Consider the following 11,542-nt stretch of genomic DNA (forward strand, 5'->3'; position numbering starts at 1 on the left):
TGTAATGGATTCCCAAGAATAAGTCTTCTCCTTGTCTAAAGAGAAAAACCATTGTTGACAAATAATTTCAAGTGATAGTGAGAAAAGTGAAGGAAAGATCTTCTTGTCAATTGCTTTGATGCTCATTATGGTTTCGAAATCCCTTAAGTGAAAGTAGGGATTATCAGCTGGCTTGAATTTAGGGATGTCATTGGCATTAAACTTCTGCGGAAGAAGTTTCTTGTCCACTAAGACCCCTTGTGAGCTAATTCCTTGAAACTTGTAGTCATTGGAAATTTTGTTAAGGCTCTCTTCCATGCGCTCAAGCTCAAGTTTCTTGGTAGGGTCATTGACTTGAAGAGCAAGAGTCTTCATCATCTCAGTAAGGTTATCCATATTTTGTCTCAACTCATCAACTTCTTCTTGAGTGGCCATGATCACGAACTTTCTTCTGTGCCGGATTGGATTATCGAAGAGTAGAACTTGAATATACGTGTTATCCTTGATTAAGCGCCCTTCTCTTCTTGACCAAGTGCTGTATTATTAAACCATTGACTTAATGACTTGACTCATATTGGTTTAAAAGACAAAAAGGCAAAAAATGGGTGCATATTTTGGGAATTAAGTTACAAATCAAGTTATGGTTTAGAACAATATAGTTATGTTGGGAGGATATAATATCCGACTTACCCCCCCTAAAAAAATGACGGAAAACGCACACATAAGACTCTTAGACATGGTCATGGTGAAACTCATATACAAAGTGTGTGCTATTGATTAGTAAGTGAAAATGACTTGCTTAACGCTTGTGTAAGACCATGGGACTATGTGCTTAGACTCGATTAAAGACAAAATTATGACTCGGTTATTTAATTAATTAACCAATTAGAATCAACGCGAAGACTTGAGCAAGAAACTGGACCATCGCGTGACTGATGGGACTGTCACGTCGCAACAGAGCCATCACGGTGCAATATTACTATCGCGTCACGATGGACTCTGACGTTTTGCGCCACAAGCCAAACCTTTGCGTCATAAATGAAATGTCGGTTTGAACCTGTTTCTAATGTTCTGCTCGAAAAGGGTGAACCTAAAGTCGTGCTAAGTCAAGTTAAGTTAAATATTAGTAGACTTTAATAATCCAAATTAATTAATTAATTAAGCAAAGTCCTTTAGTCATTAATCAGTTTATTTAAACTTATTATTAAACACAAGTTAAACAAACGATTAGCTTAATCACACATAGGCTATCCACAAGCAAAAGATGCACAAGTAGTCAAATAGTGAGAATATGATGCAATGAGTTTGCAACCTAACTATGGCTCTAGTTCCCTAAACTTCAAGGATTATGGTAGTCAAAATAGGGTCCATGGTTATGAGTCCAGATGCATTGCCCGGAAGCCTTACCTTTGGAAGGGTTGGCGCATATGGATGGGACCCCGCAAGTTAAACTTGCTTCCATGGTTTGGTGAATTCATTATCTCGGATGTACCTTTTGTTGTACACAGTGTTCGATTGGGTAGATGGAGCGTGAATTCCCAAAGGCTAAAGCCACATGTAGAACACATATGCTTTTCAAAAAAGAAGGAAAAAATTTAATCAGGAAGTAAAATCGATCAAACAGTACTCGAATCGGCAAAACAATAAGGTAGACTTCTGGCTCGGTATTGGAAGAACTCGACGTGAGAAAACAGAGTCCATCACGCAGCGATGACTCTATCACGTCGCGATGAAACCATCGCGTTGCGATAAAGCCATCGCACAGCGATGGACACTGCTATCTCGGCGACAGTTCCTACATGTCTCGACAGCTTTCTGTGTTCTCGGGATTTTCGATTTTTCGTAGCGTTTTTCCGATTCTAGTTGTGAAAGATATTTCCCAAATTTCCTACGTGTAAAATCCTATGTTTTTGACGCATTACGGATGGTCTTTCCAATGCAGACCTTTTTATGCTTATGCAATTAATGTCAATCAAAATTACGCACATGAATTTTTAGAACGTTTTAAGTCTCATCCACTCATTCTAAACTATTGCCAAAATAAATTTTAGGAATTAAAATAGAAATCCTCCCCAATGGAGTCGCCAAAAACTATAGGGAATATTTCAAGCATCCTAAACTTGAGCCCCACTGTGATCATACACTTAAGCATGGTGGCATCCAAAGGGAAGGAAGCTAGAGCAAAAGAGTCGCCAACAAGTTTTAGGAACTTGTAAACCATTCACGATCACGGAGATCGCTAACTCCATAGAGGTCCTGAACCATGACTGGATATTCGGGGATGAAGGTACAAATCCAACCTAAAAGAAATTGAACCTGTCTTAAATAGGCCTCTACTTTGTTCTTCTCATATTCATGTGTGCTTTCCAATTGACATACAATCAATATATTAATCCTAAACCTATTTAATCTATGTTGGTTAATTATTAATGCACAAATAAATCTATTATTGGCTATCACTTGAATTAAAATCTCAATAGCTTAAATAAAATTAGTAATTATCTTATTAAGAGTGATGAACATCATTTATCGCGCACAATAGAATAGTTTTTAGTTCCCTTTTCTATATTTTCTTGCTTCATTTTTAATTAATTTTCCTAGCTTTCTTTGATTTTCCGTCTTAATAACTCCTTTTTGGTTTTTCGATTACTTTTATGAGTTTTTCATGATTTTAGTTCTTAATTTGTGATTTTAGTTTAGTTTCATTTCATTTTGTTTTCTCCCTTATTTTTACTTGAATTTTTGTAGGTGATGTTTCAAAGTTTAAGTTGTCGCGCTCTCACTATTGAGCTCTCATTGATTTTAGGTCATGAACACGCAATTATGTGAAGATCAAGGGCTGCCCTCCTTACAGGCATCATCACGAGAGCGTCGTCGATAGGGATGCATGAGAGCACTAGAAGCGAGACTTTACGCAAGGGGCTACGAGCTAGCAAAAGGAGCCGCGCGCGCCGCAGGGGTGCGCGCGCGCAGGTCCCCCTGTGCGTGCTTGCAGACTCCTGTGTGCGCACGCACGAGGCTGTTTTGCGTGCTCCGTCCCCTTATGTTCGTTTTACTATTTTTACCCCTTGACTTTTCCTTTTTTGGGGGGATGACGTTTTTGCTTGTACTTGAGACATATTTCCAGATTTAGTAGAGAGAGAAACTCTAGATTACTTGATTTGTCCTTCAAATTACATCATTAAGCTTGGATTTCATCATCAATCAATGAAAATTAGTGAGAATTTCTTCCCATGAATTTACTTTTTGCTTGATCTTTCCTTTAATTCTTGAATGTTTGAATTGATTGTTGATATTTGTTTTGAGAATTTGTTTGATTTTATTTTCTTTTTGATTAAGCTTAAAATGATGATATTTGTGATTCAATTTGCTTTGTTTTTCAATTTCATTATGTTTTGTGAGTAGATTAGTAGCTAGGGAGAAGGGGAAGCATACTTGATTGATGATCTTTGCTAGTTGATGATTCTTGGTTGATTGAATTGTTGCAATTAAATTTGTTGACACAGTTGTGCATGTGATTAATTTGGTTAGGAGTGATCAACCTAGATAATTAACCTAGATTGCATAGCAAATTTCAATGACATGAACCCTTAAAGTAAAAATAGCTTTAATTGGTTGAATTTGATTGTGAATTTCCTTGTTAGTCATTCATAGTGAACCCTAGCTTGGCTTAGCTCTTGAATTCTATTAATTGCAACAATTGTTTGTCCTTTGTAACATTTGAATCAATTGAGTTCTTCATTGATTGGCATGATCATTGAGCTTGCATGTGGAACCTTAATCCCTAGTGTTTATCATATTGAATTTCTTGATTGTTTAGTTGATTGAAACCTTAGTTGCATCTCAATTTACCTCTCAATCTTCGAAGTAGGTTGATCGTGGTTCGACTCGGACTTGTCCTATACTAGGAATAAGTTTGATTTTATTAATTGTTTGATTGGTGGTGCTTTAGATTTCAATGACCTAGATTACCACACATCAAAATGGCGCCGTTGCCGGGGAATGAAATTGGTGCTTTGCTATAGTTGTTGAGTCTACTTCATTTTATTTGAAAAAAAAAAGAAAAAGATTTTTCTCTTTTTGGCTATATTTGTAGCAATGCTACTAATTGTTTCTTTTGAGATTGTATGCGCAGAGCACGTGGTCGTTCTCTAGTGCCACTTGATCCAGAAATTGATAGGACAATTACAAGGATAAGAGTTGCTAGACGTTCTTTGAGTTCTAGCCCTCCAAGTAAAGAAGAACCACAACAAGAAGAACAAGCAAGGATGGGAGAAAATCCAAGAGTGGCGTTGAAGGAATTAGGGATTCCGGATGCATATAGGTTTGAAAGTAGGATTGCTCCACCTACAACACCGGCAAATAAATTCAAAATAAGGCCGGCAATGATCACTTTGATAGAGAGGCGACAATATAGTGGGGCTAAACATGAAAGCCCACTAAACCATCTCAAAGAGTTCGAAAAATATTGCAACACTATCAAAGTGAATGGAATTTCCCAAGAGTTCATCCGCCTCAAGCTTTTTCCCTTTTCTCTCATAGGGCGTGCCTTGGAATGGTTAGACAAGGAAGTCAAACCAAATTCTCTAAGGACATGGGACTAAGTGACCAAGGAATTTCTATCCCGTTTTTATCCACAGAAGAAAACGGCGGAGGCTAGAGCTTTGATTCAAGGTTTCAAGCAAAAGCCTAGTGAAAGCCTCTATGAAGCATGGGAGAGATACAAGGAGTATCAAAGAGAGTGTCCTCACCACGGGATTCCTACCTACCAAATTATTCAAATCTTCTATGGTGGCCTAAGTCCTCAAGGGAAATCGTGTCTTGATGGAGGAGCCGGAGGTCCCATTATGAATAGAACGGAGGAGGAAGTAGTAGACATCATTGAAGACGTAGTGAAGTACTATAGAGATTGGCAAGATGGTGAAAGGGAACCAACTAGGAAGAGTAACTCTTCGGTGTACTCGGTTGATCATCTTAATGCCATAAACAACTTGTCCTCACAAATGACAGACTTGGGGAAGGAAAGGTCCGCTATCAAGGAAAAGTTGGAAAGTGCTACCTCCCAAGTTTCGAATCTTCCCTCCTAATCTAAGGGGAGAGTTGTGTTTTCTAAATCTCAACCTCCTCCCTCTTCTAGTAACATGCCTAGTGGTTGCTTGTTTTGTGATGTTTGTGGTTCGTATGATCATGATGCTTCTAGTTTCCCTCATGCATGTATGGATGTTTGTGATGATCAAGATGGGAATGTAAATGAACATGGGAACTATGTGTCAAATAATGATGATTCAAGGTTTGAAAATCAAAGAGGTCAATGGAATAGGAATTATAACAACCATGGTAATTTTGACAAATATAACCAAGGTGGTGGTTATAGGAACCAAGGGAACTAAAACTCCCGAGGTAACTATAACAACCAAGGTTATAGTGGTAAAAATCAAAACCAAAATTATGGTAATCATAACCAAAATTATGGTAACCATAATCAAGGTTATGGTCAAAATCAAAATAGGTGTAATTGGAACAATCAAAATAGGGGAAATTTTCAAAACAATGCTTAAAGGGGTCCCCCACCCGGTTTTGCTCTAACGACCCAAAGTGATAATTTCTATGCTCAAACTTCTTCTTCTTCTAGGACTAACTTGAAGGAAATCATTGAAAACCAAACCAAGTTGTTGAGCACTTACATGGCAGTGAGTGATAAGAAGTTTAATGAAATGATGACTCATAATAAGATGCTTGAAAACCAAATTTCTCAACTTGCCAATACTTTCAAAGACTAAGCAATCTCTTCTTCTTTACCCTCTCAAGGCCTAGATCCTAAGAGACCCGTTAATGCCATAGTTACAAGGAGTGGTAAGGTGCTTGAGGAGAGTTTTCCTAGCAAGAGTAAAGGTAAGGAGGGTGCCAAAGTGGTTTTAGTTGAGGATGAGGGAGATGGTGCAACTTTGAGTGAAGTAGTGGTAGATCCACCTAAGGAGGTGAAAGAAGAGAGAGAAGTTGTGAAACCCAGGCTTCCATATCCACAAAGATTCATGAGACACAAGTTGGATGAACAATTTGGAAGATTTATTAACATGCTCAAACAACTTCATCTTTATCTACTATTTACCGAAGTTATCACCCAAACGCCGAATTATGCAAAATTCTTTAAAGACACTTTGAGTGGTAGGAAGACTTGTGATTTTGTGGAGACGGTGAACATGACCGAGAATTGTAGTGCAATCATTATGAACAAGATGCCACCCAAGCTAAAAGACCCCATAAACTTTTCCATCCCTTGTGCTATCTATAAGATGCAAATCGATTATGCCTTATGTGACCTAGGAGCTAGTGTTAGCCTTATGCCATATTTGGTTTATAAAAGACTTGAACTAGGGGAACTTTTGCCTACCAACATTACCTTGCAATTGGCCGATAGATCCATCAAGTTTCCAAAGGGTAAGGTAGAAGATGTTCCTTTGAGGGTGGGAAAATTTGTTATTCCGGTTGACTTTGTGGTTCTTAAAATGGATGAAGATGCTAGCATTCCTATTATACTCGGTAGACCTTTTCTTGCTACCTCGGGTGCCATGATTGATGTCAAGAGTGCTAAAATTTCACTTAAGGTAGGAGATGAGGTAATTGAATTTGACTTGAATGAAAGCATGAATTATCCAAGTTCTTCCTTGGAGAATTGTATGATGATTAAATCTTTTAATCATTTTGTGTCTTCTATGCATGAGCAATTGCTCAACTCTAATGATGTTCTTGAGAATGTCTTGTTGAACAAGGAAAAGATAGGTGTTCCTAGCAAAGTGGCTTTGTATGAAGATTTGCTAAATGGGAGCATTGAAGACGTTGATAAGCAAATGTGCATGAACATCACTAGCTAAGAAATATTGCAAGTGGCTACAACAAAAGAAGGTAAAGGTGTTTCCATGATTGAGCTCAAACCTCTTCTATCACACCTTAGGTATGAATTCTTAGGCCCCAACTCAACTTTTCCCGTGATTGTTAGTTCCTCCTTAAGGGAGAGCCAAGCTCAAGAGTTGTGTAGTGTGTTGAGAAAGCACCAAGGTGCTTTGGGCTATACCATTGATGACCCCAAGGGTATAAGTCCCGCTTTATGCATGCACCACATCACTCTTGATGATAACGCCTCACCTAGCATTGAAAGACAACGAAAACTTCACCCTCAAATGGGGGAAATAGACAAGAAGGAAATCACTAAGCTATTGGATGCGGGAATCATATTCCCCATCTCTAGCTCAAGGTGGGTTTCCCCGGTCCACGTTGTCCCAAAGAAAGGAGGCATGACCGTTGTGGAGAATGAGAAAGGTGAGCTCATTCCTACAAGGACAGTCACGGGATGGAGGATGTGTATACATTATCGACGTCTAAAAACATCCACCAAAAAGGATCATTTCCCCCTTCCCTTCATTGATCAAATGCTTGAAAGACTAACAAGGCATAAGTATTATTGTTTTCTTGATGGTTATTCCGGTTTCTTTCAAATTCCTATTCACCCGGATGACCAAGAGAAAACAACTTTTACTTGCCCATATGGAACCTTTGCTTATAGGAGAATGTCATTTGGGCTTTGCAACGCCCCCGCCACCTTCCAACAGTATATGATGAGAATATTTGGAGATATGTTGGAAGAAGAAATGAAAGTGTTCATGATGATTTTTCGATGGAAGGTGTTTCATTTGAAGCTTGCCTTGAGAACCTTGAAAAGGGTTTGGCTCGGTGTGAGAAAGTGAATCTAGTATTGAATTGGGAGAAATGTCACTTTATGGTTAAAGAAGGCATTGTCCTCGATCATAAGATCTCCCACAAAAGAATAGAGGTGGATTAAGCGAAGATTGAAGTCATTGAGAAGCTACCACCTCCGGTCAATGTGAAAGGTGTGAGATCTCTCTTGGGACATGCCGAGTTTTATAGGGAATTCATCAAAGATTTCTCTCTAATTGCTAAGCCCCTCAATGATCTTCTTCAAAAAGATGTTGAGTTTGTGTTAGATGATAGATGCTTGGAAGCATTCAACAAATTGAAAAAAGCTTTGACTTCCACCCCCGTAGTCCTAGCCCCGAGATGGGATTTACCTTTTGAGTTAATGTGTGATGCTAGTGACACGACTATTGGAGGTGTATTGGGTCAAAGGGTTGATAAGAAGATCCATGTCATATATTATATGTCAAAAACCCTCAATGGAGCTCAACGAAACGCCAACGGAAAAGGAGTTTTTAGCAATTATGCATGCTTTCCAGAAATTTCGTTGCTATTTGTTAAGTTCTAAGACCATTGTATTCACGGATCATGCGGCTCTCAAATATCTCTTTACTAAGAAGGAATCAAAGCCTAGATTGCTTCGGTGGGTGCTTGAAATTCAAACCTTTGATATTGAGGTTAGAGACAAGAAAGGAACGGAGAATGTTGTGACGGATCACCTTTCTCGCCTAGAGGAATTCCGAGTCCAAGATGATGGTTCCCCTATCGAAGATAGAATGCTTGATGATTTTTTATATGCCATCGATGTAAAGGAACTCCCTTGGTTTGCCAATTTGGTTAATTTTCTAGCATGTGGGGAGTTTCCACCTTTATTTTCTAAGAATCAAAGGAAGAAGCTCAAGAGAGATGCTCGACACTATTTGTGGGATGATCCAATTTTGTATAAGCGAGGAGTTGACGGCTTGCTTCGTCATTACATCCCAAATGTCTTGAAGATGTGCCACTCGGATCCTAGTTGTGGTCACATGGGAGTTTCCAAAACCGCTTCAAAGATTCTCCAAACTGGTTTATGGTGGCCGCATCTTTTTAAGGATACTTAGGGTTTCATCAAGTCTTGTGATCGGTGCCAAAGGACCAGAAACATTTCAAAGAGGAATGAGATGCCTCAACAACCCATCCTCGAGTTGGAAGTTTTCGATGTATGGGGCATTGATTTCATGGGACCATTCTCTTCTTCTTTTGGAAACCAATACATTTTTGTGGCAATTGATTATGTTTCTAAATGGGTTGAGGCCATTGCCTCCCCTACAAATGACCACAAGGTGGTGATGAAGCTATTCAAAAAAATCATCTTCCCGAGATTCGGTGTGCCCAAGGCGGTGATAAGTGACAATGGATCGCTTGTTATGCACAATGCTTTCCAAAAGATGTTGAAAAAGCATGGCGTTCATCAACGTTTTGGTCTTCCCTACCATCCTCAAACTAGTGGACAAGTTGAGGTGTCCAATCGTCAAATAAAGTTGATCCTTGAGAAGACGGTTGCTAGGAATAGGAAAGATTGGGTGGACAAGCTTGATGATGCTTTATGGGCATATCGAACAGCTTTTAAGACTCCCATAGGTACCACTCCATACCGTCTTGTCTATGGAAAATCATGCCATCTTCCGGTGGAGCTTGAACACCGCGCTCTTTGGGCAATTAAGAAAATCAAATTCGATTTTGCAAGTGCAGGAGAGCAAAGGTGGTTGGATCTTCATGAAATAGATGAACTTAGGCTTGATGCTTATGATTGTGCAAGCACCTACAAAGCTCGATCTAAGGATGCTCATGACAAGCTTATCGAGAATAAAGAGTTTTGTGTAGGTGACAAAGTTCTTCTTTATAATTCTAAGATGAAGTTGTTCCCCGGAAAGCTCATGTCAAGGTGGAGTGGTCCTTTTTTGGTTCAAGGCGTCTTTCCAAATGGTGTAGTTGACGGTTCTACGTTGGATTCATCATCTTCTTTCAGGGTCAATGGCCATCGTCTCAAGAAGTACTTCGATGGTGCTTTCGTTGGCCTAGTTCCTAAAATTATTCTTCACAAACCACCGTGATAGGTGGAGAACGTCAAGCTATGACGTTAAACAAGCACTTCCCGGGAAGCAACCCGGTTTTCTAACCCTTTCTTTTAATTTTTCGTTCTTTTATTTCTTTTATATTTTTGGGAAACTTTCTTATTTTTCTTTGTTTTCTTGATTTTAGGTACCTTAGGATTTATTGGATTTAGATTTCCGACAATTTTGGTGTCATTTGAAGGTTCCAAGAGGTTGGAATTGCGTTAAAAGTGAAGATGAGATTGATGTACAGGGGCGCTCTCATGGATGCGCTCTCGTGGACTTTAATCATGAACAAGTGCTTTTTGATAAATTTTTTAATTTTTGGTCTGTCCTTCTCGTGGGCATCACTCGAGCTTGACGCTCACCCTTGCACACACCCCACTCAAGCGCACACACCATCACACACTTTGCGCGCACTCCCCCCTCCCCCTTAAGCATGGCTGTGTGCGCGCACGAGGGGGTTTGCGCGTGCGCACAGCCATGGAAGCCCCCCTCCTCATTTCCCCTTCTCTCTCCCCGATTTCATTCCCTTTCTCTTCCTTCTTCTCTTTTCACTTTAATTCTTCAAATTACTTCTCTTTTATTCATCTTCTAACATCTTACAACAAATTTAAACAACAAATTTCCTATCTAAAGCCACGAAAATTCTGATTTTCAAAAACAAATTTTCGAATTTTTGTGTCCTAATTTTCGAATTTTTGGTTTTTAATTTTGGAATTGGAGCTTGCAATTTGGTGTTCTAATTGGCTTATTTCCTTCATTTCTTCCATTTTCAAGTGTTTTAAAGCATCATTGAAGTATGATTTCTCCATTTCTAGTCATCTTCTTCCTCACTTTAAAGCTTGAAACCCTTGATAGGGCTTTAATGGTAGAACTCCATTGTTAGTTCGTTTTTCTTGTATTTTGTGTTGTGTGATGTTATTTGATGATACTTTGAAGCTTTTTCATGATGAAATTGTTTACCTTGCTTGAATTCTTGACATCACCATTGTTGGCCATCTTTCTCTATCATGGGTATTGTTCATGGTAGCTTTGTTTCTTTGCTTATTCAATGTTTTGGTTAATTTTGCTTATGATGATTCATGAATTTGTGCTTTCATGATAAACTTTTGCTATTAAATTGATGATTAGTTGCTTCTTAATTCTTATTGAATATTTCTATGTTGCAACTATAATCATGGCATTGGTTCTTTGTGACAAATCCTTGATTCATTCATTTTGGGTTATCTTTGTGCTTAAAATTTCTTGAGCAATTCTCTATGATAATTTGGTGATGATATTATTTCTTGTACACTTGTGTGTTTAAACCAAATTCATGATGAATTGCTTATGACTGGCCTTTCTTCTTGTAGATGGCTCCTATTCGTCGCAAGAAAAGGGCTCGAACAAGCACAACTAAATCCCGGCATGTTGTCCCTCCTTTTCCCGAGGTGGTTCAATCATATGACATTGAATTTTCAAAGGAACTCCATTAGGATAGATTCATTCAATTGACAAAGAGGAAGCTAAAGTCCACTCGTTTTTATGATCAAGCAACAACGACAATGATAGGGATTAATAAAGATGTTCGACTTCTTGCTAAGAATTTGGGGCTTTTAGATTTCTTGGATCTAAATGCACCCACCTATGCTCGGTTGACATTTCAATTTCTTTCGTCTCTTGAGGTGATAAGAGAAAATAGTGGTGATTCTTCAAGGACATTGACGTTCCAACTATTCAACAATGATCATCGAATCTCGGAATCTCAACTTGGTGCT

At 38.8% G+C, this 11,542-nt stretch overlaps 1 non-coding gene across 1 annotated transcript; it reads right to left on the reverse strand.

Moving 5' to 3' along the window:
* Positions 1 to 4,632: 4,632 nt before the first annotated feature.
* On the reverse strand, positions 4,633 to 4,738 carry LOC145593409 (small nucleolar RNA R71). Its single transcript, XR_014102738.1, has one exon. It is a non-coding gene; the product is annotated as a small nucleolar RNA R71 (small nucleolar RNA).
* Positions 4,739 to 11,542: the final 6,804 nt, after the last annotated feature.

This window comes from Chenopodium album, chromosome 18 (genome assembly GCF_948465745.1).
Source record: "Chenopodium album chromosome 18, dcCheAlbu1.1, whole genome shotgun sequence".
NCBI classification, from domain to species: Eukaryota; Viridiplantae; Streptophyta; class Magnoliopsida; order Caryophyllales; family Amaranthaceae; genus Chenopodium; species Chenopodium album.